The 24,811-nt window shown below is 43.0% G+C and overlaps 1 protein-coding gene across 2 annotated transcripts in view; it reads left to right on the top strand.

The window, feature by feature from the left end:
* The first annotated feature begins 976 nt into the window (after nucleotides 1-976).
* The window catches only part of LOC118380325 (uncharacterized), a 38,172-nt gene continuing 14,337 nt past the window's right edge, over nucleotides 977-24,811 (top strand). For both annotated transcript variants that reach the window (XM_035767316.2, XM_035767317.2), the window contains exon 1: nucleotides 977-1,187. The gene's annotated coding sequence lies outside the window, so the exon portion shown is untranslated. The remainder of the gene's footprint in view (nucleotides 1,188-24,811) is intronic.

The raw sequence follows: 24,811 nt of genomic DNA on the forward strand, positions 1-24,811 counted from the left end.
AGTCCAAACCATCTCAGGTCATACCACTGGCTATCAAGTTTCATTGGAGGTGCATATAGTATTACACAATTCCTATTGTTTATGCCATACTGGCCCTCAATTTGTATCTTAAGGAGAGAGTCTAGTTTTACTGGCCAAACCCAATAGGCGTAGTTCTTTACTGGATTGATTTGTCAGAAGAATGCTTTACATTAGGGGGTAGCTTAGTTGTTGGTTAAAGAGTGGTGTGTACAGGTCCTTGACAACCAATGATGTTCTCAACACTTAATGTAGACTTTTTATCTTATCAATAGCACCATTCCAACCTATTGCTTGGTTAAATATTGTGGCTTTGCAGTTGGTTTTGGAATAAACATACCCTAAAAGACAGTGAATAGCAGTAACTGGTCTATAGTAAGGCACTTGCTCATAGATGACATGAGTGGTTTCTCTTTTTTGTACAAATTCAACTATATGTTTGAAATACTGTCCTTACCAGGACATGGCACGTCATTGTGATATTTTACTTAACTGGTATGATGTAAAGTGGTGCAGTTGCTGGAGCACATAAAAAAATAGCCACCATTTTGTCCTCCAGTCCTTGATTTTTGCAACTAAGATGGTGGCCACGAGGCAGAAGCAATCCAGGGCAGACCTAAAGCAGGCAGACTGCTGATGTTGTTCTGCTATGTAGACCGATTAACCTAAAGGGCTGCTCTGAAATTGAGGTGCGTTTCCACATTACACATTGGTTCATAACAACACAAGTGAGCAGAGCAACCAACACAGGACATCAGAGTCGTCGCCTGCACTGCCTGCATTTGAGTGAACGGAGTCATGGTCCTCCGCAGTAGCAGCGGTCGTCCTGCACGCATAGCGATCACACAGAAGCCTTGATGCACGCGGCAGGATGTGCGCAGAAGCTGTACTGCGCAGCCATAGAACGTGTAGGGCGGGTACTTACAAGGTTCTCTTTCCTTTTCATTGGTTCTAATAGCATAGAGTCATAAATGTTCCCGGGGTTCGGGCACATTGTGTGATTCGATAAAGAGAAAAACAAGAAAAAAAGACATTTCTGAAAAACGATAAAATTATCAATATGGTTGTTGTGTTCACGGAAATGTCTAGCTAGGTAGTTACTTAAAGCATCGTGGGACCGTGGACAACAACAGGAGTCCGGACGGCGGCACGCAAAACTGCATTGCCTGGTGAGTGCGGTTCTGAATTGAGTTCTAGGTTAGAACCATTGTAGTTTGTATGGTGGTAGCTAGTTAGCTAGCCTGCCCGGAGGCAGTAGATGACAATTGCCAAGCGAACACAAGCACATTTTAAGCATTGCAAGGGATGCCAACATTTCGAGTTATTTTGTTTATTGAGTGGTTAGTTAAATGCATGCTTCTTCAGACATTCTCTGCTTTCTCACGACATGGCTGGGGCTTCACCTCTATCCACTGAGCACATACGTCAATTCAGCGTACATTCCACGTTGTTTGAACGTAATTTCAATGAAATTACGTGGGGGAAAAACGTTGATTTAACTAGCGTGTGCCCAGTGGCAGTGGGTACGGTCTAACGTTATTGTAGTTGCTAGAGATAGTACATTAGCAATTCAATACAAACCTACCAGGGGTATGGTATATTAATTACGACGGTTCTGTTGCAATACGTTTGAAACCGTTCACTCCAACTCAACATGTTTCAACTTCAGTTGGCCGGTTTGGTTCTTTTAACGGTAAACTGTTTCCATTGCAAGACGTAATGAATACACCCCCGGATGGCACATTGACGTGATCCGTAACTAGCCAGGTAATTAAATGCATGATATAATAATAATAATAATATATGCCATTTAGCTGACGCTTTTATCCAAAGCGACTTACAGTCATGTGTGCATACATTCTACGTATGGGTGGTCCCGGGAATATCATGCATAGTTAACGTTAACCGGCACTCAATTCCTAATTCTGTGTATTGTTAAGCAGAGAATAGCTAAATCAATTTACTTAGATCTAGTTTCACGTTTCCTCAATGTTTGGGAGATAGGCATGGGTACATGTTGAACTGTGCAACCCATGCAGGTACGTGTGTGATGGAAATACTGATACACGTGGGCTATTGTAGGAAATTCCATTTAATTTTGGCAGTAAACAACCTCATCTGATTCTAGACAAATTATATTGTATTTCTGCATGTGGAAAGCTGAAACATCGTTTTGTTGTCACCACACAGGGTAACTAGGGTATGCCTAGTTACTAATATAAGTATGGCATTATTGATGTAATGATGCTAATGTAAGGAAATCAAACACCCCTGCCATTATAAAATTGTGTTTTTGAGTATGCAGCTTAACTCAAATATTGCAGATACTTTCAGGCTGCTTTTCTGCTGTTACCAGTGTTAAACTAGTTGTCTACACCTTGATGTTATACTAGGTAAATTGTTTCCATAACGAGGACTGACCATGAGCACTTGTGAAGAGCAGAATTAACAACCTCTGCATGATCAAGACCTACGCTTTGTACGATGTTAACCATCAAATGTGTTCACAGCCATTTATGTAAATGACAGCTGAAAAGTACCAGTGGCCTAACCTTGGCTCCATGTCAGAGCAGATCCGTCTGAGCCATGGCCTAGTGAGACACGGCTGCCAACCTGCGTAGATGGAAACAAGTCTGAGGCTTTTGTGTAAAACACTGGGGTAAATCCTCATTGGAAATGCACTATCAGTGCTTGGGTGACACTGACCATATACACTGAGTGTACAAAAGATTAGGAACACCTTCCTTATATTGATTTGCAGCCCCTTTTGCCCTAAGAACAACCTCAATTTGTTGGGGCGAGGACTCAATAAGGCGTCAAGTGTTCCACTGAAATGCAGGCCCATGTTGACTCCTAGTTGGCTGGATGTCCTTTGGGTGGAATACCATAATTTATACACACTGGAGTGTGTTGAGTGTGAAAAACCTAAACCATATTGATGCAGTTCTTGACCCACTCAAATCGGTGCGCCTGGCACCTACTACCATACCCTGTTCAAAGTTACCTAAATCTTTTGTCGTGCCCGTTCAACTGGTGTATTTTCGTCTTATACACAGTGATGAATTTAGAATGTAAATCTTGGTGGGGTACACATTATTTTTTTCAATGCATGCCAGCAAAGCCACTACAACACTAAACAATGCATTAATTGCACAGAAAGCTGTCCCAACACCTTACCACTGCTATACCTGGCTATTAGCGGAGCCTTGTCTGTCAGCGATACAGTTCATTCAGCCTTTAAAAAAACATAGCTAATATGGCTGATTTGCTTAACCAGATGTGGTTTCTACTGACAACTGAGATGTACAAACCATGGGATAAAGGGACAACGAGTGGATAAGAGGCACTCCGTAATTGCAATTTAAGACATTAATGAGCGAACTAGAACAGATGTAGTCAACTATTTGTTCTGCACTTTTGAAATGTACAGCGTTAGAATTCAGAACATGTGCTGTTCTTAGTGTTCTCCCTGTACACCAAGTCAGAATCGCAGGATAAATAGGGGGTATATAAGCAGACAATGAAATCGCTTAGAATATTTGATGATTACTTTTCTCTAAAACAGGCTATAGGCTACATGTGCACCACCAAGTCTGAACAGTAGGTGAAATTAAGAGGTGGTTAATATACCAAATTATTAGGGAGGCATATGGGCTACTAACAGCTTACTACACAACATACACTTAGTATTACTTTCTTAGCCATAGTATACATACACACATTTTTGGACTCAATTTGTTGCCCTGTGCTCACTTGAACAGGAAGATGGCACAGTGGTCCTTCGCGGGCAAATTCTGTCATCAAAGTCTGGTGTTGTTTGGATTTATGGTGTTCCCAGTTGACTTGAAGCACAAGGTTGAATCATGACGTTAGTCATCTTCAGGTTGGAGCTCTAGAGCATTACTTCTGACAGAGATGGCCGCCTCGCTTCGTTCCTAGGAAACTATGCCGTATTTAGTTTATTTACGTGTTATTTCTTACATTGGAACCCCAGGTAATCTTAGGTTTTATTACATACAGTTGGGAGGTACTACTGGATATAAGAGCAACGTCAACTCACCATCATTACGACCAGGAATACGACTTTCCAGAAGCGGATCCTGTGTTTTTGCCCACCACCCAGGACAATGGATCGGATCCCAGCCGGCGAACCAAAACAACAGCGCCGTAAAAGGGGCGGACAAAGCAGTCTTCTGGTCAGGCTCCGGGGACAGGCACATCGCTCACCGCACCCTAGCATACTACTCGCCAATGACCAGTCTCTTGACAATAAGGTTGATGAAATCCAAGCAAGGGTAGCATTCCAGAGAGACATAAGACTAACGTTCTTTGCTTCACGGAAACATGGCTCACTCGAGACACGCTATCGGAGTCGGTACAGCCAGCTGGATTCTTCACGCATCGCGCCAGCAGAAACAAGCTTCTTTCTGGTATGAAGAGGGACGGGGGGTATGCCTTATGATTAACGAGACGGGGTGTGATCATAACAACATACAGGAACTCAAGTGCTTCTGTTCACCTTACTTAGAATTCCTCAATCAAATGTCGACTGCATTATCTACCAAGGGAATTCTCTTCGATTATAATCACAGCCGCATATATTCCCTGGATCATTGTTATTCTAACTTCTGCAACGCTTATAAGGCCCTCCCCCGCCCTCCTTTTGGAAAAGCTGACCACGACTCCATTTTGTTGCTCCCAGCCTATAGACAGAGACTAGAACAGGAAGCTCCTGCGCTCAGGTCTGTTCAACGCTGGTCCGACCAATCTGATTCCACTTTCAAGATTGCTTCGATCACGTGGATTGGGATATGTTCCGCATTGCGTCAAACAACAACATTGACGAATACGCTGATTCGGTGAGCGAGTTAATTGGCAAGTGCATCGGCGATGTCGTACCCACAGCAACTATTAAAACATTCCCAAACCAGAAACCGTGGATTGATGGCAGCATTTGCGTGAAACTGAAAGCGCGAACCACAACGAATACAAACAGTGTAGCTATTCCCTCTGCAAGGCAATCAAACAAGCCACGCGTCAGTATAGAGACAGAGTAGAGTCACAATTCAACGGCTCAGACACGAGAGGTACATACCTCTCGTGTCTGAGGACGGGGACGGGGCTGTTTTTCTTATTTGCTCGCTTTGAGGATAATACAGTGCCACTGACACGGCCCGCTACCAAAACCTGCGGGCTCTCCTTCACTGCAGGCAACGTGAATAAAACATTTAAATGTGTTAACCCTCTCAAGGCTGCAGGCCCAGGCGGCATCCCCAGCCGCGTCCTCAGAGCATGCACAGACTAGCTGCCTGGTGTGTTTACTGACATTCAATCAATCCTTATCCCAGTCTGCTGTTCCCACATGCTTCAAGAGGGCCACCATTGTTCCTGTTCCCAAGAAAGCTAAGGCAACTGAGCTAAACGACTACCGCCCCGTAGCACTCACTTCCGTCATCATGAAGTGCTTTGAGAGACTAGTCAAGGACCATCTCACCTTCACTCTACCTGACACCCTAGACCCACTCCAATTTGCTTACTGCCCCAATAGGTCCACAGATGACGCAATCGCAACCACACTGCACACTGCCCTAACCCATCTGGACAAGAGGAATACCTATGTGAGAATGCTGTTCATCGACTACAGCTCAGCATTTAACACCATAGTACCCTCCAAACTCATCATCAAGCTCAAGGAGGTTTCGGCCCTCGGAGTGTGGTGACAGGAAAATAACCTCACACTCAACGTCAACAAAACAAAGGAGATTACCCCTATCCACATCGACGGGACAGTAGTGGAGAGGGTAGTAAGTTTTAAGTTCCTCTGCGTACACATCACTGACAAACTGAATTGGTCCACCCACGCAGACAGCGCGGTGAAGAAGGTGCAGCAGCGCCTCTTCAACCTCAGGAGTCTGATTAAGATTCGGCTTGTCACCAAAAGCACTCACAAACTTTTGCGGATGCACAATTGAGAGCATCCTGTCGGGCTGTATCACTGCCTGGTACGGCAACTGCTCCACCCACAACCGTAAGGCTCTCCAGAAGGTAGTGAGGTCTGCACAATGCATCACCGGGGCAAACTACCTGCCCTCCAGGACACCTACACCACCCGATGTCACAAGAAGGCCATAAAGATCATCAAGGACAACAACCACCCGAGCCACTGCCTGGCCACTGCCTGTTCACCGCGCTATCATCCAGAAGGTGAGGTCAGTACAGGTGCATCAAATCGGGGACCGAGAGACTGAAAAACGGATTCTATCTCAAGGCCATCAGACTGTTACACAGGCATCACCAACATTGAGTGGCTCCAGCCACTTTAATAATGGAAAAATGGATGTAAAAAATGTATCACTAGCCACTTTAACCTCTTAAGTCGACCCTCTACTTTTTCGAACATTCTGTTAAAAATTGCGCAACATTTCAGCGCCCTGCTACTCGTGCCAGGAATATAGTATATGCATATGATTAGTATGTGTGGATAGAAAACACTCAGACGTTTATAAAACTGGTTAAATCACGGCTGTGACTATAACAGAACGTGCGTTTCATCGAAAAGTGCAGGAAAATCTGATCACTGAAAACGGAAACATATATCCATGCGCCACTTCAACCGATTGATAAAGGCGAACCACATTAAATGCGGCCGAGGTTGCAATACCTACAGCTTCCACACGATGTCAACAGTCTTGTCATTTGCCTAGGCTTTGTTTCTTGGTCAAATGAAGAAGACAGCCCATTTCTTCAGGTCTCCGACCGGATATTTTGGTTGAGATTTACCCGGACATTATTTCCAGACGTACCGCTATAGAATATACATCGCCTCGTGATCAATTTGATCGCTTATTAACGTTTACTAATACCTAAAGTTGCATTACAAAAGTATTTTGAAGTGTTTTGTGAAAGTTTATCGTCAACTTTTTTTTTATTTTAAAAAATGACGTTACGTTATAAAACGCAATTTTTTTTCGTTGATCACACAGTCTTCATAGATCGATATCTAGGCTATATATGGACCGATTTAATCGAAAAAAAGACCCAATGGTGATTATGGGACATCTAGGAGTGCCAACAAAGAAGATGGTCAAAGGTAATGAATGTTTTATATTTTATATGTGCGTTTTGTGTAGCGCCGACTATGCTAATTATTTTGTTTACGTCCCCTGCGGGTCTTTTGGGGTGTTACATGCTATCAGATAATAGCTTCTCATGCTTTCGCCGAAAAGCATTTTAACAATCTGACTTGTTGTCTGGATTCACAACGAGTGTAGCTTTAATTCAATACCCTGCATGTGTATTTTAATGAACGTTTGAGTTTTAACTAGTACTATTAGCATTTAGCGTAGTGCATTTGCATTTCCAGATGTCTAGATGGGACACCTGCGTGTCAGGTAGGAGCAAGAGGTTAAACAATGCCACTTAATATAATGTTTACATACCCTACATTACTCATCTCATATGTATATACTGTACACTATACCATCTACTGAATCTTGACATCTTTATGTAATGCATGTATCACGAGCCACTTTAAACAATGCCACTTAATATAATGTTCACATACCCTACATTACTCATCTCATATGTATATCTGATATGTATCTACTGCATCTTGCCTATGCCGTTCTGTACCATCACTCATTCATATCTTTATGTACATATTCTTTATCCCTTTATGCTTGTGTGTATAAGGTAGTTGTTGTGAAATTGTTAGGTTAGATTACTCGTTGGTTATTACTGCATTGTCGGAACTCGAAGCACAAGCATTTCGCTACACTCGCATTAACATCTGCTAACCATGTGTATGTGACAAATATGATTTGATTCTAGAAAGAGACCCGACTTGCATTCCGAGTTTGATGACCGTTCAAAACGTATTTTCTCAGTCGTAATTCGTTCTTTTTTTTCGTTCCCAGTTGTCTTGAACTCACTGAAGTCTGAGATTTCCCAGTTCCGCGTTTTCTGTTTTGAATGCAGCAGACGTCATCCTGGATCGACAGCATGGCCAATGTTGAATGTTTATCCCTTTAAGCTTGGAAAAGAGACCCTTCTAACGGGACTTGGACCATACACCCACTCCCCTGAATACCAGGCTTAGTGATTGCTTTGCAATGATTGCAGGTAGCCACTGATTCCTTCCAGACTACTCATTGTTGAATTAGTGATTTCCAACTTGTTGTATAAGATAAGATTTATGTCCATTGGCTGATCATCACTGATACGATCATCTTTGCCATCGGTCCAAACAATTAGCCAAGCAAGGGAAGTTGGCAACGTAAGCCCCTCTGTTTTCCAATTTTCAATTCTGTTCACTCTGGGGCCTAAAACTAGAGGTCGGCCGATTTTAATTCGGGCCGATTTCATAACAACCAGAAATCGGTATTTTTGGACACCAATTTTGCCAATTAGTTTTATTTTTGCAACTTTATTTAACTAGGCATGTCAGTTAAAACACATTCTTATTTTCAATGATGGCCTAGGAATGGTGGGTTAACTGCCTCGTTCAGGGGCAGAACGACAGATTTTTACCTTGTCAGCTCGGGGGATTCAATCTTGCAACCTTACAGTTAACTAGTCAAACGCTCTAACCACCGGATTACATTGCACTCCACGAGGAGCCTGCCTGTTACGGAAATGCAGTAAGCCAAGGTAAGTTGCTAGCTCTCATTAAACTTATCTTATAAAAAACAATCAATCAATTAATCATAATAAAACCAATACACAGAAGTATATATTTTTAAACCTGCATATTTGGGCTAAAAGAAATCCAGGTTAGCAGGCAATATTAACCAGGTGAAATTGTGTCACTTCTCTTGCGGTCATTGCACGCAGTCAGTGTATATGCAACAGCTTGGGCCCCCTAGTTTGCCAGAATTTTACGTAATTATGACATAACATTGAAGGTTGTGCAATGTAACAGGAATATTTAGACTTATGGATGCCACCCGTTAGATAAAATACGTAACGGTTCTGTATTTCACTGAAAGAATACAAGTCTTGTTTTCGTGATGACAGTTTCCGGATTCGGTCATATTAATGACCTATGGCTCCTATTTCTGTGTGTTATCATGTTATAATTTATGATTTGATAGAGCAGTCTGACTGAGCGATGGTAGGCAGCAGCAGGCTCGTAAGCATTCATTCAAACAGCATTTTTGTGCGTTTGCCAGCAGCTGTTTAGGCTTGAAGTCATATCAACTTCCAAGATTAGGCTGGTGTAACCGATGTGAAATGGCTAGCTAAATGGCTAACGTAACTCGCTCTGAGACTTGGAGTAGATATTCCCCTTGCTCTGCATGGGTAACGCTGCTTCGAGGGTGGCTGTTGTCGATGTGTTCCTGTTTCGAGTCCAGGTAGGGGCGAGGAGAGGGACGGAAGCTATACACTGGCAATGTTTCATTATTTATTTGAGGCTAAATTGATTTTATTGATGTATTATATTAAGTTAAAATAAGTGTTCATTCAGTATTGTTGTAATTGTCATTATTACAAATACATTTTAAAAAACGGCCGATTTAATCGGTATCTGTTTTTTTTTTGTCCTCCAATAATCGGTATCGGCGTTGAAAAATCATAATCTGTCGACCTCTACCTAAAACGCCCCATAATTCAATTTGCGATGGTTGTACATCCACTAGAAATGTCAGCCAAAACGCATTTGTTTTTACATACACTTGTAAGTCGATTAGAAGTTGTGCTACTGATGCACATGACGTTAAACACATCGTAAAAGTAAGGATGTTTTTGTTTGGTTAGCTTTCCCCAACATCACACTTATATTTGTAATTTTTCATTTACCTGATTTCGTCAGATGGCTAGCATTTAGATGTCAGAGGATGAATTGTCTTCTAGCAAAGATTTGAAATGCAGTCATAATTGACTGTTGTGCATATAAAGCGCACACACACAACAGCTACCGGTTGTACCATCATGACTGAAACAACCGTGGGACGAAATGGTGACACATTTCTGGGCATGGGTGGTCCATTGAAAATTCATTCATTCTTCCCTTGCCCTGCAAGTGTCAACTCATCATACGTCATGATATGTCATCAAAAGTGTTAACTTAATTTGAGGGCTGAGGGGAGAGGGTGTGTCTTTTGAGTGTTTGAAATGCAGCCAATGCATGCCTCAATGTAGGATTCAGTTGCAGCTCCGTCTGGCAGACGCCCCTACGAGTGCATGAGAGCAAGTGCACAAATTTGAGAGCAAATAGTTTGTTGCAGAAAGTTACATTTTAACAGGCTAGAGTATAGGTCTGGGGAAATACATCAGTTATCATCTCTTTTTAAAAAAAAAAAATTTTTACTCTGCCTGCAAATCCTTATCTCTGCTACAGATTGAGTTGCTATGTTTTCTCATGGAGGCTTCACCGTTGAGAGGAACATTTTGTGCACGGCATGAGCTGTATTTACTAATGTCTTGTCTGGGACGATGTGGACCAACCAGCGTTCCGATGCAACAATTGTTTGCTTGCGGAGGACTAGGGAGAAGAAGTGGGTACTCTTCGCAAACAGATTAAGAACTTGCACAATATACTGTGGAAAGCACCCCCGCATGCCTTCTCCTTCTCTACATCTCAGGCTGGATGTCGTTCTGATGTGTTGTGAATATCAATCAACTCATTGACTGAATGGCTAATGCCTTCAAGGGGCCCCTCCCCAAAGAAGTCTCCCACTCTCTATGAAAATGCAGCAGTACTGTCACTTCTGGTTGCTTTAGCGGATGATACTGTCAGCATTCCTTCTGCATAGGCCAATTGGAGGGAAGCAGGCTGTGGGGCTTCTTGGGCTTTGGGAAGACCGACCCAAATCCAGTTGTCGAACATCTTTGCCCTACTGGCTTCGGAGGTTCCAGTGCTATCGTCCCCTATCTGGATTCCTTCCCAGGGAGATTCGGGCTCAGATCGCCGGATCTCAATGGTCTGATGTACCGACTCCTCGGTCAGCCACAATGGATTTTATAATCGGCAGCTCTATAGTGAGAAACATCTCGGGTTCCCGGGGGGGAAATCCTGGGGCTCGGGTACAGGACATTTTACATGGGTGCTTTGTGCCGTTTTACACCAGAGCAAGGGGTCTGTCACTGTCGTAGTTTGTGGGATTTAATGACATTAGGGTGGCTAGCTCGGAATGTCTGAAACCGGATTTTCCTAACTAATAGGAACTCTGAAAGACACGTACAAGCGTCCAATCTTTTCAGGCCCAGTGCCATCACTAAATCAGGGCATGGAAAGATTCAGTAGGTTGCTGGTACCACATGACTGGCTTACGACTCTGGAGTTACTTTTCTGCATTACTTTAACACCTTTCGGAAACAGAATATGCTCTACAGAGAGGATGGGGTCTATCCAAATGATCTTGGTGCCTGGACCCTGTCCTCACATTTCAAGGATACGTAAAGACCTTGACTAATCACTCCAAGTCCCACTCAGGTAATCCCTACCATAACAATACTGATTTATCATACTGCAGTCCCTCAAAAGGGAACCCTTATTGACTATTTTTAACCCAAATCCTCGCTCGAGGCATAGATACAATCCTTCAGTTCAAGACAATCTTGTACCTATACCAATCCTATGGTATTTTAAAACAAGGGATAGCCAACTGATCATAGCATGTTTGTATTAGAGACTCCATCTGACCTTTAAATCCTGCAGCTGTGGTTTTGAATTAGTTCATGTAAATACCAGAAGTTTGATTTAAAATATAGATTTAAAAAATAATAATAATCTGGCTACTCAATCTAATGTGGACATTCTGGTAATTTCTGAAACTTGGTTGAATCATTTTGTGCTGGTCTTTGTCTAGTTTTAATGTTTACAGATCGGACAGAATTGGTGGGGGTTAGGGTTGCACATTTTGGGGAATATTCAGAGGTGGAAACTTTCCCGTGGGAATTAACAGGAACATATTATTAATACCCATTTAAATGTAGATGTTTTTTTGCGTTTGATTGTTTCCATATGCTATGGTAAATATGAAACAAACTGTTTACCTTATAAGTAGACATCATTGCAAATTGTTAAATCCTTCCAATAGAATTGAACTTTATTAAATGAGGTTAAACAACTCCTTTGTAACGATAAATGTTTTAAAAGGAAATGTATGGAAACAGGTGAATCAACACTCCTCAGTTAGCAGACTCGAACTAGTAGAAATTGTTAACAAGTTAAAAAAATAAATATTTAAACACACTTTGCTGTAGGCTACTATTTACTAGTTAACAAAAAAATCATGTTTGTCATATAAAATATATTCACCTCACCCTTCACCTCACCCAGTATTGTAATCAAAACCAGAAAGCATGTAGTCATTGGATCAGACAGTGTAGTAGTATGAGCTCAATAGCGTCTCATTAGTGTGCAAGATCTTGAGAATTAGCTGTGCGTGTGACTAGTGATGCACTGATATGACATTTTTGGCTGATACCGATATCCAATATTTTCCTTGCCAAAAAAAAAAAAACATGCCGAATTTAAATGTGAAAAATATATTTTTTTGCAGCCTTTTTAAGCATTCTGGGACAGTTAAATAGTTAACACACACACACATGGACGCAGCGATCTAAGGCACTACATCTCCGTGTAAGAGGTGTCACTACAGTCCCTGGTTCGAATCCAGGCTATCTCACATCCGGCCGTGATTGGGAATCCCATAGGGGGGAGCACAATTGGCCCAGCGGTGTCCGGGGTGTGATAGTAAATAAGAATTTGTTCTTAACTGACCTGCTTAGTGAAATAAAGGTCACACACCCACACTGACCAAAAATTTATTTTTTTGGCATTTACGTATGTCCCCATTACCAGTAAAACATAATCAAAACCTATTTCTTTCACTGACTTGCTCTGCTGTTTGGTTGTAGTCGTTTCATTCTCAGCCAGGATTGCTATAGAATGCCGTTTAGGTCTTTGCGTGTCAAAAAAACATACACGTCAAATAACACTTCCACCAATCAGGACCTGAATATGACTTCACATCCAATACATTTTATAACGTAGTTATTACACATTGATTACACTCACTCGTATTTCATATGTCACAACGATTTGTCGATACCCATGCTATGATGCTGGTAAAGTTGTCTCGCACACCTACAGTGCTGGTCATAAAATATAAAAGCTAGCTTGCTCATGAATGCAAACAATGTAGTTCTTCCCCAAAAACATAGCTACTGAAACAGATTGTTGTTTGCCTTTGTTAGCTAGCTAACAATATAGCAAGCTAGGTGTCATCTAAAATAACCCTAATTTACAAGATAGTTCTTATTTGATTAATGGTTGTCGGACCCATCTGTGAAGCTAGCCACAATAGTAGACTTTGTGGTTAGCCTTAAAAATAAAAGTATGGCATAATTCTACTTTTCGTATTAATTTGCATCACTGTCAATGACACTTTTATTTTGAAGGCAAACTGCAAATGCCATTTATTGTGGCTAGCTTCACAATATGTAACCTGTCCGGTCGAGCCTCAATAGCCAGTGAAACTAGCTGGCTGCTTATAATAATTTTGGGCAACGGGGTTAAGTAGCTGGCAAGCTACCTATTGTCATGAACTGAAGTTCAATTTCAATAGGTGAACAAGTGGCAACCTAGCTAATACTTGAAAGGATTCCTAAATCATTGCTAAGAATAATGAAAATGACTGTTTTCAGGCTGGTTGTATTGGTGCTAGCTAGGTACCAAACTAAAGCTAGCTACCCTAGAAGTTGCGGTCGAACAAATTTAAGCTTTATTACCAACGTGGTATTGTAAACACATCGTTCGTGGCCGGTGTTTGATTGTTTGCAGACTTTTTGTGTACAGCTTTGACGGTGCTACTGTGTCTTTTTTTTGACACGCAAAGACCCAAACAGCGTTCCATAGTATGGATGCCGTGAAGCTAATAGCAGTGACGCTATTGGTGTGTAACTCCGGTAGGGCAACATCTGAAAAAATAGTGCACTTGGTAGTGTGTACCGGTGCTCGACCAGTCAGCGAAAGCCAACATCACCCATGACAGAGAACGGTTGATTGTCAAGGGCAATGAAATCCATTATTTTGGCTTTAATGGATTTTGCCGTTGCGTTGTCTCGCTGAAATTTTCTTACTCTTTCAAATGACTGCTCGATCAAAGATTTTGTGGGAGGAATGCTGTGTTGCACGTGTAGAGCAAAATCTTACTTGCCGTCATTACGTCTTCTCCCTACGTTATATAGGTATGCACAGTAGCTTTGACATCGGTTTTTAACATCGCTGTTAAACAAGACATCAGGCCGATACCGATATTGACATTTTTAGCTAATATCGGCCGATTCTGATATGTTTACTGATATATTGTGCATCCCTACATGTGATGGGTGAGTGCACTGCACATGTGATGGAAGATTGCACTGTGCATGCAGAGGGTTGCAATTGGGGATAGTTTGACCAAAATATTCCACAAGCCCTAGAAGATTCACTGTTATAAGTTACATAAAATTTAAATAAAAACATTTAAGCAGAATTCCCGCACTTAACTTCCCATGGAAAATTTACCGGAGAGTTTTCGACCCTTTGCAACAAGTGGGGGTGTATACAATGTACAATTTTAATTGTTTCCATCTCTTATTACCTCTGTCCCTAAGGCGTTTGATTGTCTCGTTCTTAATGTGGGCCATGGTCATTATAACCAGATGACACGAGTAGGAGTGTATCGTCCTCCCTCATGCTCTTAATGTATCTCAAATCACATTTTATTTGTCACATGCACCGAATACAAGGTGTAGACCTTACTGTGAAATGCTTAGACCTTAGACCTTAACGAACAATGCAGATCAAGAAATAAGAGTTAAAATAGTGACTAATTTTTTTTTAAATCAAAAAGTAACTCAAGAAAATTGAATAACAATGACATGGCTATATACAGGGGGTACCGGTACTGAGTCGATGTGCGGCAGTACGAGGTAATTTGTAAAGTGTCTGCATAGATAATAAACAGGGAGTAGCAGCAGTGTAAAAACGATGGGGGGTTCAATGTAAATAGTCTGGGTGGCCATTTTGATTAATTGTTCAGCAGTCTTTTGGCTTGGGGGTAGAAGCTGTTAAGGAGCTTTTTGGTCCTAGACTTAATGCTCTGGTACCGCTTGCCGTGCTGTAGCAGAGAGAACTGTCTATGACTTGGTTGACTGGAGTCTTTGACCTTCTTTTTGGTTCCTTCCTCTGACACTGCCTAGTATATGGGTCCTGGATGTCAGAAAGCTTGGCCCCAGTGAAGTACTAGGCTGTACGCACTATCCTCTGTAGCGCCTTACGGTCAGATGCCGAGCAGCTGCCATACCAGGGGGTGATGCTCTCGATGGTTCAGTTGTAGAACTTTTTGAGGATCTGGGGACCCATGCCAATTCTTTTGAGTCTCCTGAGGGGGAAAAGGTTTTGTTGTGCCCTCTTCACGATTGTCTTGGTATTTTGGGTGGATTTTCCTCAGCATGCAATATAATTTCTGTTACAGTTTTAGAAACTATTTGCTACCCATGCTACCTATTATATGCATTTCCTAGCTTCTGGGCCTGAGTAACAGGCAGTTTACTTTGGGCACGTCATTTATCCGAACTTCCGAACACTGCCCCCCTAGCCCTAAGAGGTTTAAATGGACCAAAAGCATTCCAAACACCCTGCCTTTACTGAGCCATCTTACGTTGTTGTGCAGCAGTAGGTCTTTTGCCTCTTCTTTCAGGAATTCTCTCTGCAGGCGATGATGATGCCCTGAGGAAGTTTGAGTTTCATTGTATTCATCACTTCAGCATACTCTTCTGACAGATTGGCGCACAGGACAAACTAATGAATGATGCATTAGTAAGCTGTGAGATCAGGGTTGTCCTCATTCAGCAGTGCCACAGCTCCTCTCTCTTCCTATCATGGCAGCCGTCTGAGGTGATCGAGACCACTTGTTTTAGATCTATCCTCTTTCTCAGCATCTCCTTTATGTCCATGTATATGTCCTTTCCTCTTGTATGTGTCTCGAGTGGTGTCTTCAGAATTCATTCTCTGTGTGGTGAACTCTCACCAGAAGCTGGGCATTATCACTCACTTGCTCTCTGCGCTTTTAACGGACCTCTGAGACTTATCACAGTGCAGGTGCATTTATACGGAGACTTGATTACAAACAGGTGGATTGTATTTATCATCATTGGTCATTTAGGTCAACATTGGATCATTCAGAGATCCTCACTGAACTTCTGGAGAGTTTGCTGCACTGAAAGTAAGTCGCTCTGGATAAGAGCGTCTGCTAAATGACTTAAATGTAAATGTAAATGTAAAGGGGCTGAATAATTTTGCACGCCCAATTTTTCAGTTTTTGATATGTTAAAAAAGTTTGAAATATCCAATAAATGTCGTTCCACTTCATGATTGTGTCCCACTTGTTGTTGATTCTTCACAAAAAAATACAGTTTTATATCTTTATGTTTGAAGCCTGAAATGTGGCAAAAGGTCGCAAAGTTCAAGGGGGCCGAATACTTTCGCAAGGCACTGTATCAGGCAGTGTGGTTTTACACTCGCTTACGGAAGGATAAAGGCATAATTTGTCTGTCCACTCCTCTTTGAAAGCTCGATTTTTCTGTATCGTCTTTCCTGACTTTTGCGCACGCCATTCTATAATTTCTCCTCTCGCTTTTGCTTCTCTCGTTGTCTTGCTCTCTGACGTCAGTCTCCTAACATGCTTTGGTTGAGTTTCGTGACGTGATTTAAATAACGCACGCGCTTGGACAACACAGTAGTATGGGTCGCTGTCTGGGACCTTCCCAGCTGGGCTGAGCCAGCACAGTATGTGCACATTGAGAAAAGGTTTTGCTTCATCAGTATTTCATTTAACAATTATTTATGAGATGTGTCGAGGTCCAGGTAGAACCTTCACTTGGTCCGACCAAGGTCCGGCAATTGTGCATGTCTGCTATAGGCTGTCTCCTCATTATCGGTGATCAGGCCTACCACTGTTGTCGTCAGCAAAACTTAATGATGGTATTGGAGTCGTGCTTGGCCACGCAGTTGTGGGTGAACAGGGAGTACAGGAGAGTACAAAGCATGCACCACAGGGGCCCCAGTGTTGAGGATCAGCGTGGTGGATGTGTTGTTGCCTACCCTTACCACCTGGGGCGGCCCATCAGGAATCCAGAATCCAGTTAGAGGGAGTTGTTTAGTCCTTTTTTCAGGTGGGAAAGGGCAGTGTGGAGTGCGATTGAGATTGCATTATCTGTGGATTTGCTGGATCTGAATTGCTATCTTAAGTATGGTAACTGAACAACTAATTTGGGGCTGGTTTTGTATTTAATAAAAAAAAACATTGTACTTTTTTACCCCTTTTCCTCTCCAATTTCGTGACATCAAATTGGTAGTTAGTCTTGTTCCATCGCTGCAACTCCCCTACGGACTCGGGAGAGGTGAAGGTCGAGAGCCATGCGTCCTCCGAAACACGACCCTGCCAAGCCGCACTGCTTCTTGACACTGCTCGCTTAACCTGGAAGCCAGCCGCACCAATGTGTCGGACGAAACACCGTCCAATTGGCGACCGAGAGTCAGTTTGCAGGCGCCTGGCCCGCCACGAGTCGCTAGAGAGCGATGGGACAAGGAAGTCCCAGCCAAACCCTCCCCTAACCTGGACGACGCTGGGCTAATTGGGTGCGGCCTCATGGTTCTCCCAGTCATGGCTGGCTGTAACACAGCCTGGGATCGAACCTGGGTCTGTAGTGACGCTTCAAGCACTGCGATGTCTTAGACCGCTGTGCCACTCGGGAGGCCTATGGCGGAATTTTAAAAAATTCCTCTATGCTAAACCTGACTCGGCTTATTTTGAGAAGTACTCAAGATAAATATGTTGCTAATGGGGTTTTCCCACTGGATTTTAGTGACCATTGTCCAGTTATCATTGTCAGATGTGAAAATGCATACATATAAGCCTCATCATGACTAAGAGGCAGATTTGTGGATTGAAGTCACATGACTTGGACTTGTATGAGTTGACACCCGACTTGATAGAAAATTACTTGACTTGGAGACTCGACTTTGAATTGAGACTGACGAATTGAAATTATCTGTCCAGGATTTGTAATGTTTTGTCACTCATTTTGTGGCAGTCTTTTTGATTACTCTACACGTAGCCGGAGTATCACCTTTGAAAAAACAAGTGCAACAGATTGGCTAGTGAAACGCACACTCTGATTGGACCGGCAAACTGTCAACTTATGTCGGGTGAGCTAGCGAAAATATCTTTAATTTGCTGTACAGCTATAGGATCGGGTGCAGCGTAAACGTCAAAATGTGGGGATAGGGGATTACCATAAATATTAGAGGTCGATCGATTATGATTTTTCAACGCCAATAGCGATTATTGGAGGACCAAAAAAAGCCGATGCCGATTATATTTATTTATTTATTTGTAATAATGACAATTACTACAATACTGAATGACCACTTTAATTTTTTAACTTAATATAATACATAACATCAATTTAGCCTCAACTAAATAATGAAACATGTTCAATTTTGTTTAAATAATGCAAAATCAAAGTGTAGAAAGGTGATTTTGCAATATGTGCCATGTATGAAAGCTGGTGGTTCATTTTAACATGAGTCTTCAATATTCCCAGGTAAGAAGTTTTAGGTTGTTGTTATTATAGGACCTTTTCTCTCTATACCATTTGTATACCTTTGACTATTAGCTATACTGTTACACTGGCAATACTATAGTGCCTATAAGAACATCTAATAGTCAAAGGTACATCTTTCGGGATATTTTGTCAGGACGAGATGCTAGAATATGCATATAATTGACAGCTTTGGCTAGAAAACACTCTAAAGTTTCCAAACTGTAAAGATATTGTATGCGAGTACAACAGAACTGATGTTGCAGGCGAAAGCCTGTGAAAAAAACAATCCGGAAGTGCCCCATATTTTGAAAGCGCTGCATGCCAATGAGTCCTCATTGAGCTGTGAATGTGCTATGAACCAGCTTACGCATTCTACGTATTCCCCAAGATGTCTCGGGCATTGTGACGTAGTTTTACGCATTTATGTTGAAGAATACCCGTAGGGGGCTACATTGCGCAAGTGGTCACATGACCACTTGCGCAATGCAAGTCACAGCCTTTGGTTTTCTTGCTCCACATGTTTGGCAATGGACAGAATGTTTTTTAGTTGACTGTTTTGTGCATATTTATGTTTGTCTGTGCAATATGTATTATGGTGTATTTTATTTGGATGACATCTTTCTGTATTTTATGAAATTGTATATGCAGGGCTCCCTTGTAAAAGCCACACTGGTCTTAACGGTGACTCCCTGATTTTAAATAAAGTAATAGAAATTGTGAAGAGAAATTGTTCGCAGGTTTCAACTCTAAGCAGGAAGTCACACTGTATGATAATGGCTAAATTTAAGATTGGTTTTGCTTACTGGGACATTAGTTAGTATAATTAGCCGTATGCAATCCACCTGTTGCTCTTGCTGCGGGCGATTCCCTGATCCACCTCTACGCAGACAACACTATTCTGTATACTTCTGGCCCTTCCTTGGACACTGCTATCTAGCCTCCAAACGAGCTTCAATGCCATACAACACTCCTTCCGTGGCCTCCAACTGCTCTTAAACGCGAGTAAAACCAAATGCATGCTTTTCAACAGTTCGCTGCCTGCACCCGCACGCCCGACTAGCATCACCACCCTGGATGGTTCCGACCTATAAGTATCTAGGTGTCTGGCTAGACTGTAAACTCTCCTTCCAGACTCATATCAAACATCTCCAATCCAAAATCAAATCTAGAATCAGCTTTCTATTTCGCAACAAAGTCTCCTTCACAACAAAGTCTCCTTCACTCACGCCGCCAAACTTACCCTAGTAAAACTGACTATCCTACCGATCCTCGACTTTGGCGACGTCATCTACAAAATGGCTTCCAATACTCTACTCAGCAAACTGGATGCAGTTTATCACAGTGCCATCCGCTTTGTTACTAAAGCACCTTATACCACCCACCACTGTGACCTGTATGCTCTAGTCGGCTGGCCCTCGCTACATATTCGTCGCCAGGCCCACTGGCTCCAGGTCATCTACAAGTCCATGCTAGGTAAAGCTCCGCCTTATCTCAGTTCACTGGTCACGATGGCAACACCCACCCGTAGCACGCGCTCCAGCAGGTGTATCTCACTGATCATCCCTAAAGCCAACACCTCATTTGGCCGCCTTTCCTTCCAGTTCTCTGCTGCCTGTGACTGGAACGAATTGCAAAAATCGTTGAAGTTGGAGACTTATCTCCCTCACCAACTTTAAACATCTGCTATCTGAGCAGCTAACCGATCGCTGCTGCTGTACATAGTCCATCGTTAAATAGCCGACCCAATTTACCTACCTCATCCCCATACTGTTTATATTCATTTCTGCTAAATGACTTAAATGTAAATTTAAATTTACTTTTCTGCTCTTTTGCACACCAGTATCTCTACCTGCACATGTTCATCTGATCATTTATCACTCCAGTGTTAATCTGCTCCTATGGCCTATTTATTGCCTACCTCATGCCTTTTGCACACAATGTATATAGATTATTTTTTTCCTACTATGTTATTGACTTGTTTATTGTTTACTCTATGTGTAACTCTGTGTTGTTGTCTGCTCACACTGCTATGCTTTATCTTGGCCAGGTCGCAGTTGCGAATGAGAACTTGTTCTCAACTAGCCTACCTGGTTAAATATGAGGATGACCGTAGTTATGTTTCACAACTGTCCTAATTTAACTAACGGCTCTACTTAATCCTCCAGTGGTAATCAACCATAGCCTTAGTGTGGGTTTTGTCTTTGAGTTGTGTAAATAAATTATCTACGTTTAATTCTCACCTGATGGGAGTTTAGTTACAAATGTAAAATGTCATTGTGCCTCATGGCAGGGTTTCCCAAACCCAACATCGAGTAGGCCTACTTTCAAACATTTCACTTAGGCTATTTTATCTACCTAACACTTTGATCAATTCCAGTAGCTCACTAATCATCAAGCCCTTGATTTGTTGAATCTGGTCAGCTAGTACTGGAATAGACCAGATAAGGGGAATAGCTGGGAGAGGTTTAGGAAACACTACCTCTGTCATATTACGGAGTCTACCCAAGAAGAAGACTATGACCCTGTCCAGAAACAACTCTCTACCTACCCCCTAGGTCTAAGAGAAACATAAATTGCACCCATCCGCAACCTTCAGAAGTGCCTAAGCTCTAGGCGGTATAGGGTTGTGCCCCCATTGAATTGGTGGGGGCATGGGCTAGTATACCAGTAATTTCCTTTTCAAATCAGGGAAGTGAACAACTGCACGCACACATTGGGAGAAAGGAGAGAGAAATGGTGCATTTGGAAAGTAATTCAGAACCTTTACTCAGTAATTTGTGGAAGCACCTTTGGCAGTGATTACAGCCTCTAGCCTTCTTGGGTATGCCGCTACAGGCTTGGCACACCTGTATTTGTGGAGTTTCTCCCATTTTTCTCTGCAGATTCTGTCAATCTATGGCAGGTTGGATGGGGAGCATTGCTGCACAGCAATTTTCAGGTCTTTCCAGAGATATTTGATTAGGTTCAAGTCCGGGCTCTGGCTGGACAACTCAAGGACATTCAGAGACTTGTCCCGAAGCCACTCTTGTGTTGTCTTGGCTGTGTGCTTAGGGTCATTGTCCTGTTCTAAAAACCTGTTTTTGTCCTGTTAGACTGGGGCGAAGGTTCACCTTCCGAGGTCCGAACCCATCTGGAGCAGGTTTTCATCAAGGATCTCTATGTACTTTGCTCTGTTCATTTTTGTCCTTAATCGGGACTAATCTCCCAGTCCATGCTTCTGAAAAACATCATCACATTCAGGCCAAAGAGTTCAATCTTGGTTTGTTTCTCATGGTCTGAGTCAGCTCAGGTGGGAAACTGCAGTGAGGAGTGCAATAGAGATTGCATCATCTGTTGGGGCGGTATGCAAATTGCCGTGTGTCTAGGGTTTCTGGGATAATGGTGTAAAAATCACATTTATTTATAAAGCCCTTCTTACATCAGCTGATATCTCAGTGCTATACAGAAACCCAGCCTAAAACCCCAAACAGCAAGCAATGCAGGTGTAGAAGCATGGTGGCTAGGAAAAACTCCCTAGAAAGGCCAGAAACCTAGAGAGGAACCAGGCTATAACAGAACATGGCCAAGATGATCAAATGTACATAGATGACCAGCAGGGTCAAATAATAATGATCACAGTGGTTGTCGAGGGTGCAACAGGTCAGCACCTTAGGAGTAAATGTCAGTTGGCTTTTCATAGGCTCAGGTCCTCAGAGAGAGAGAAAGAAAGAATTGGAGAGCATACTTAAATTCACACAGGACACCGGATAAGATAGGAGAAATAATCCAGATATAACAGACTGACCCTAGCCCCCGACACAAACTACTGCAGCATAAATACTGGAGGCCGAGACAGGAGGGGTCGGGAGACACTGGCCCCGTTCGACGATTCCCCCGGACAGGGCCAAACAGGCAGGATATAACCCCACCAACTTTGCCAATGCACAGCCCCCACACCACTAGGGTGATATCTTCAACCACCAACTAACCATCCTGAGACAAGGCCGAGTATAGCCCACAAAGATCTCCGCCACGGTACAAACCAAGGGGGGCGCCAACCCAGACAGGAAGATCACATCAGTGACTCAACCCACTCAAGTGACGCACCCCTCCTAGGGACGGCATGGAAGAGCACCAGTAAGCCAGTGACTCAGCCCCTGTAATAGGGTTAGAGGCAGAGAATCCCAGTGGAGAGTGGGGAATCGGCCAGGCAGAGACACCAAGGGCGGTTCATTGCTCCAGTGCTTTTCCGTTCACCTTCACACTCCTGGGCCAGACTACACTCAATCATAGGACCTACTGAGGAGATGAGTCTTCAATAAAGACTTAAAGGTTGAGACCGAGTCTGCGTCTCTCACATGGGTAGGCAGACCATTCCAAAGAAATGGAACTCTTTTGGAGAAAGCCCTACCTCCAGCTGTTTGCTTAGAAATTCTAGGGATAGTTAGGAGGCCTGCGTCTTGTGACCGTAGCGTACGTGTAGGAAGGGGGATAAAGAGGGATATACACTGCTCAAAATAATAAAGGGAATACTTAAACAACACAATGTAACTCCAAGTCAATCACACTTCTGTGAAATCAAACTGTCCACTTTAGGAAGCAACACTGATTGACAATTGATGGGCAACAACCCAGCAGCAGGACCGCTACCTCCGCCTTTGTGCAAGGAGGAGCAGGAAGAGCACTGCCAGAGCCCTGCAAAATGACCTCCAGCAGGGCCCGACGTCCACATGTGGGGGTTGTGCTTACAGCCCAACACCGTGCAGGACGTTTGGCATTTGCCAGAGAACACCAAGATTGGCAAATTCGCCACTGGCGCCCTGTGCTCTTCACAGATGAAAGCAGGTTCACACTGAGCACATGTGACAGTCTGGAGATGCCATGGAGAACGTTCTGCTGCCTGCAACATCCTCCAGCATGACCGGTTTGGCGGTGGGTCAGTCATGGTGTGGGGTGGCATTTCTTTGGGGGGCCGCACAGCCCTCCATGTGCTTGCCAGAGGTAGCCTGAATGCCATTAGGTAACGAGATGAGATCCTCAGACCCCTTGTGAGACCATATGCTTGTGCGGTTGGCCCTGGGTTCCTCCTAATGCAAGACCATGCTAGACCTCATGTGGCTGGAGTGTGTCAGCAGTTCCTGCAAGTGGAAGGCATTGATGTTATGGACTGGCCCGCCCGTTCCCCAGACCTGAATCCAATTGAGCACATCTGGGACATCATGTCTCGCTCCATCCACCAACGCCACGTTGCACCACAGACTGTCCAGGAGTTGGCGGATGCTTTAGTCCAGGTCTGGGAGGAGATCCCTCAGGAGACCATCCGCCACCTCATCAGGAGCATGCCCAGGCATTGTAGGGAGGTCATACAGGCACGTGGAGGCCACACACACTACTGAGCCTCATTTTGACTTGTTTTAAGGACATTACATCAAAGTTGGATCAGCCTGTAGTGTTTCCACTTTAATTTTGAGCGTGACTCCAAATCCAGACCTCCATGGGTTGATACATTTGATTTCCATTGATAATTTGTGTGATTTTGTTGTCAGCACATTCAACTATGTAAAGAAAAAAGTATTTAATAAGAATATTTCATTCATTCAGATCTAGGATGTGTTATTTTAATGTTCCCTATATTTTTTGAGCAGTGTATATGGCATGACCAAATAGGAAAGATGGGTAGGAGCATGCCCATGTAATTCTTTGTAGGTTAGCAGTAAAATCTTGAAATCAGCCCTTGCCTTAACAGGAAGCCAGTTTAGAGAGGCTTGCACTGGAATAATATGATCACATTTTTTGGTTCTAGTCAAGATTCTAGCAGCCGTGTTTAGCACTAACTTGTGTTTATTTAGTGCTTAATCCGGGTAGCCGGAAAGTAGAGCATTGCAGTAGTCTAACCTAGAAGTGACGATCTACATTTTTGGACAAAGTTTCTGATTTTTGCAATGTTACGTAGATGGAAAAAAGCTGTTCTTGAAACAGTCTTGATATGTTCGTCAAAAGAGAGTTTAGGGTCCAGAGTAACAGAGACGACTGTACAACCATCAAGATTAATTGGTGTTGATATGAGCCATGACCAGCCTGTCAAGGCACTTCACGTCTACAGATGTGAGTGCTACGGGTCGGTAGTTTAGGCAGATGAACTTTGTGTTCATGGGCACAGGGATTATGGTGGTCTGCTTCAAACATGTTGGTATTAGACTGTCAGCGACAGGTT

Source organism: Oncorhynchus keta, chromosome 31, assembly GCF_023373465.1.
Source record: "Oncorhynchus keta strain PuntledgeMale-10-30-2019 chromosome 31, Oket_V2, whole genome shotgun sequence".
Classification (NCBI taxonomy): domain Eukaryota; kingdom Metazoa; phylum Chordata; class Actinopteri; order Salmoniformes; family Salmonidae; genus Oncorhynchus; species Oncorhynchus keta.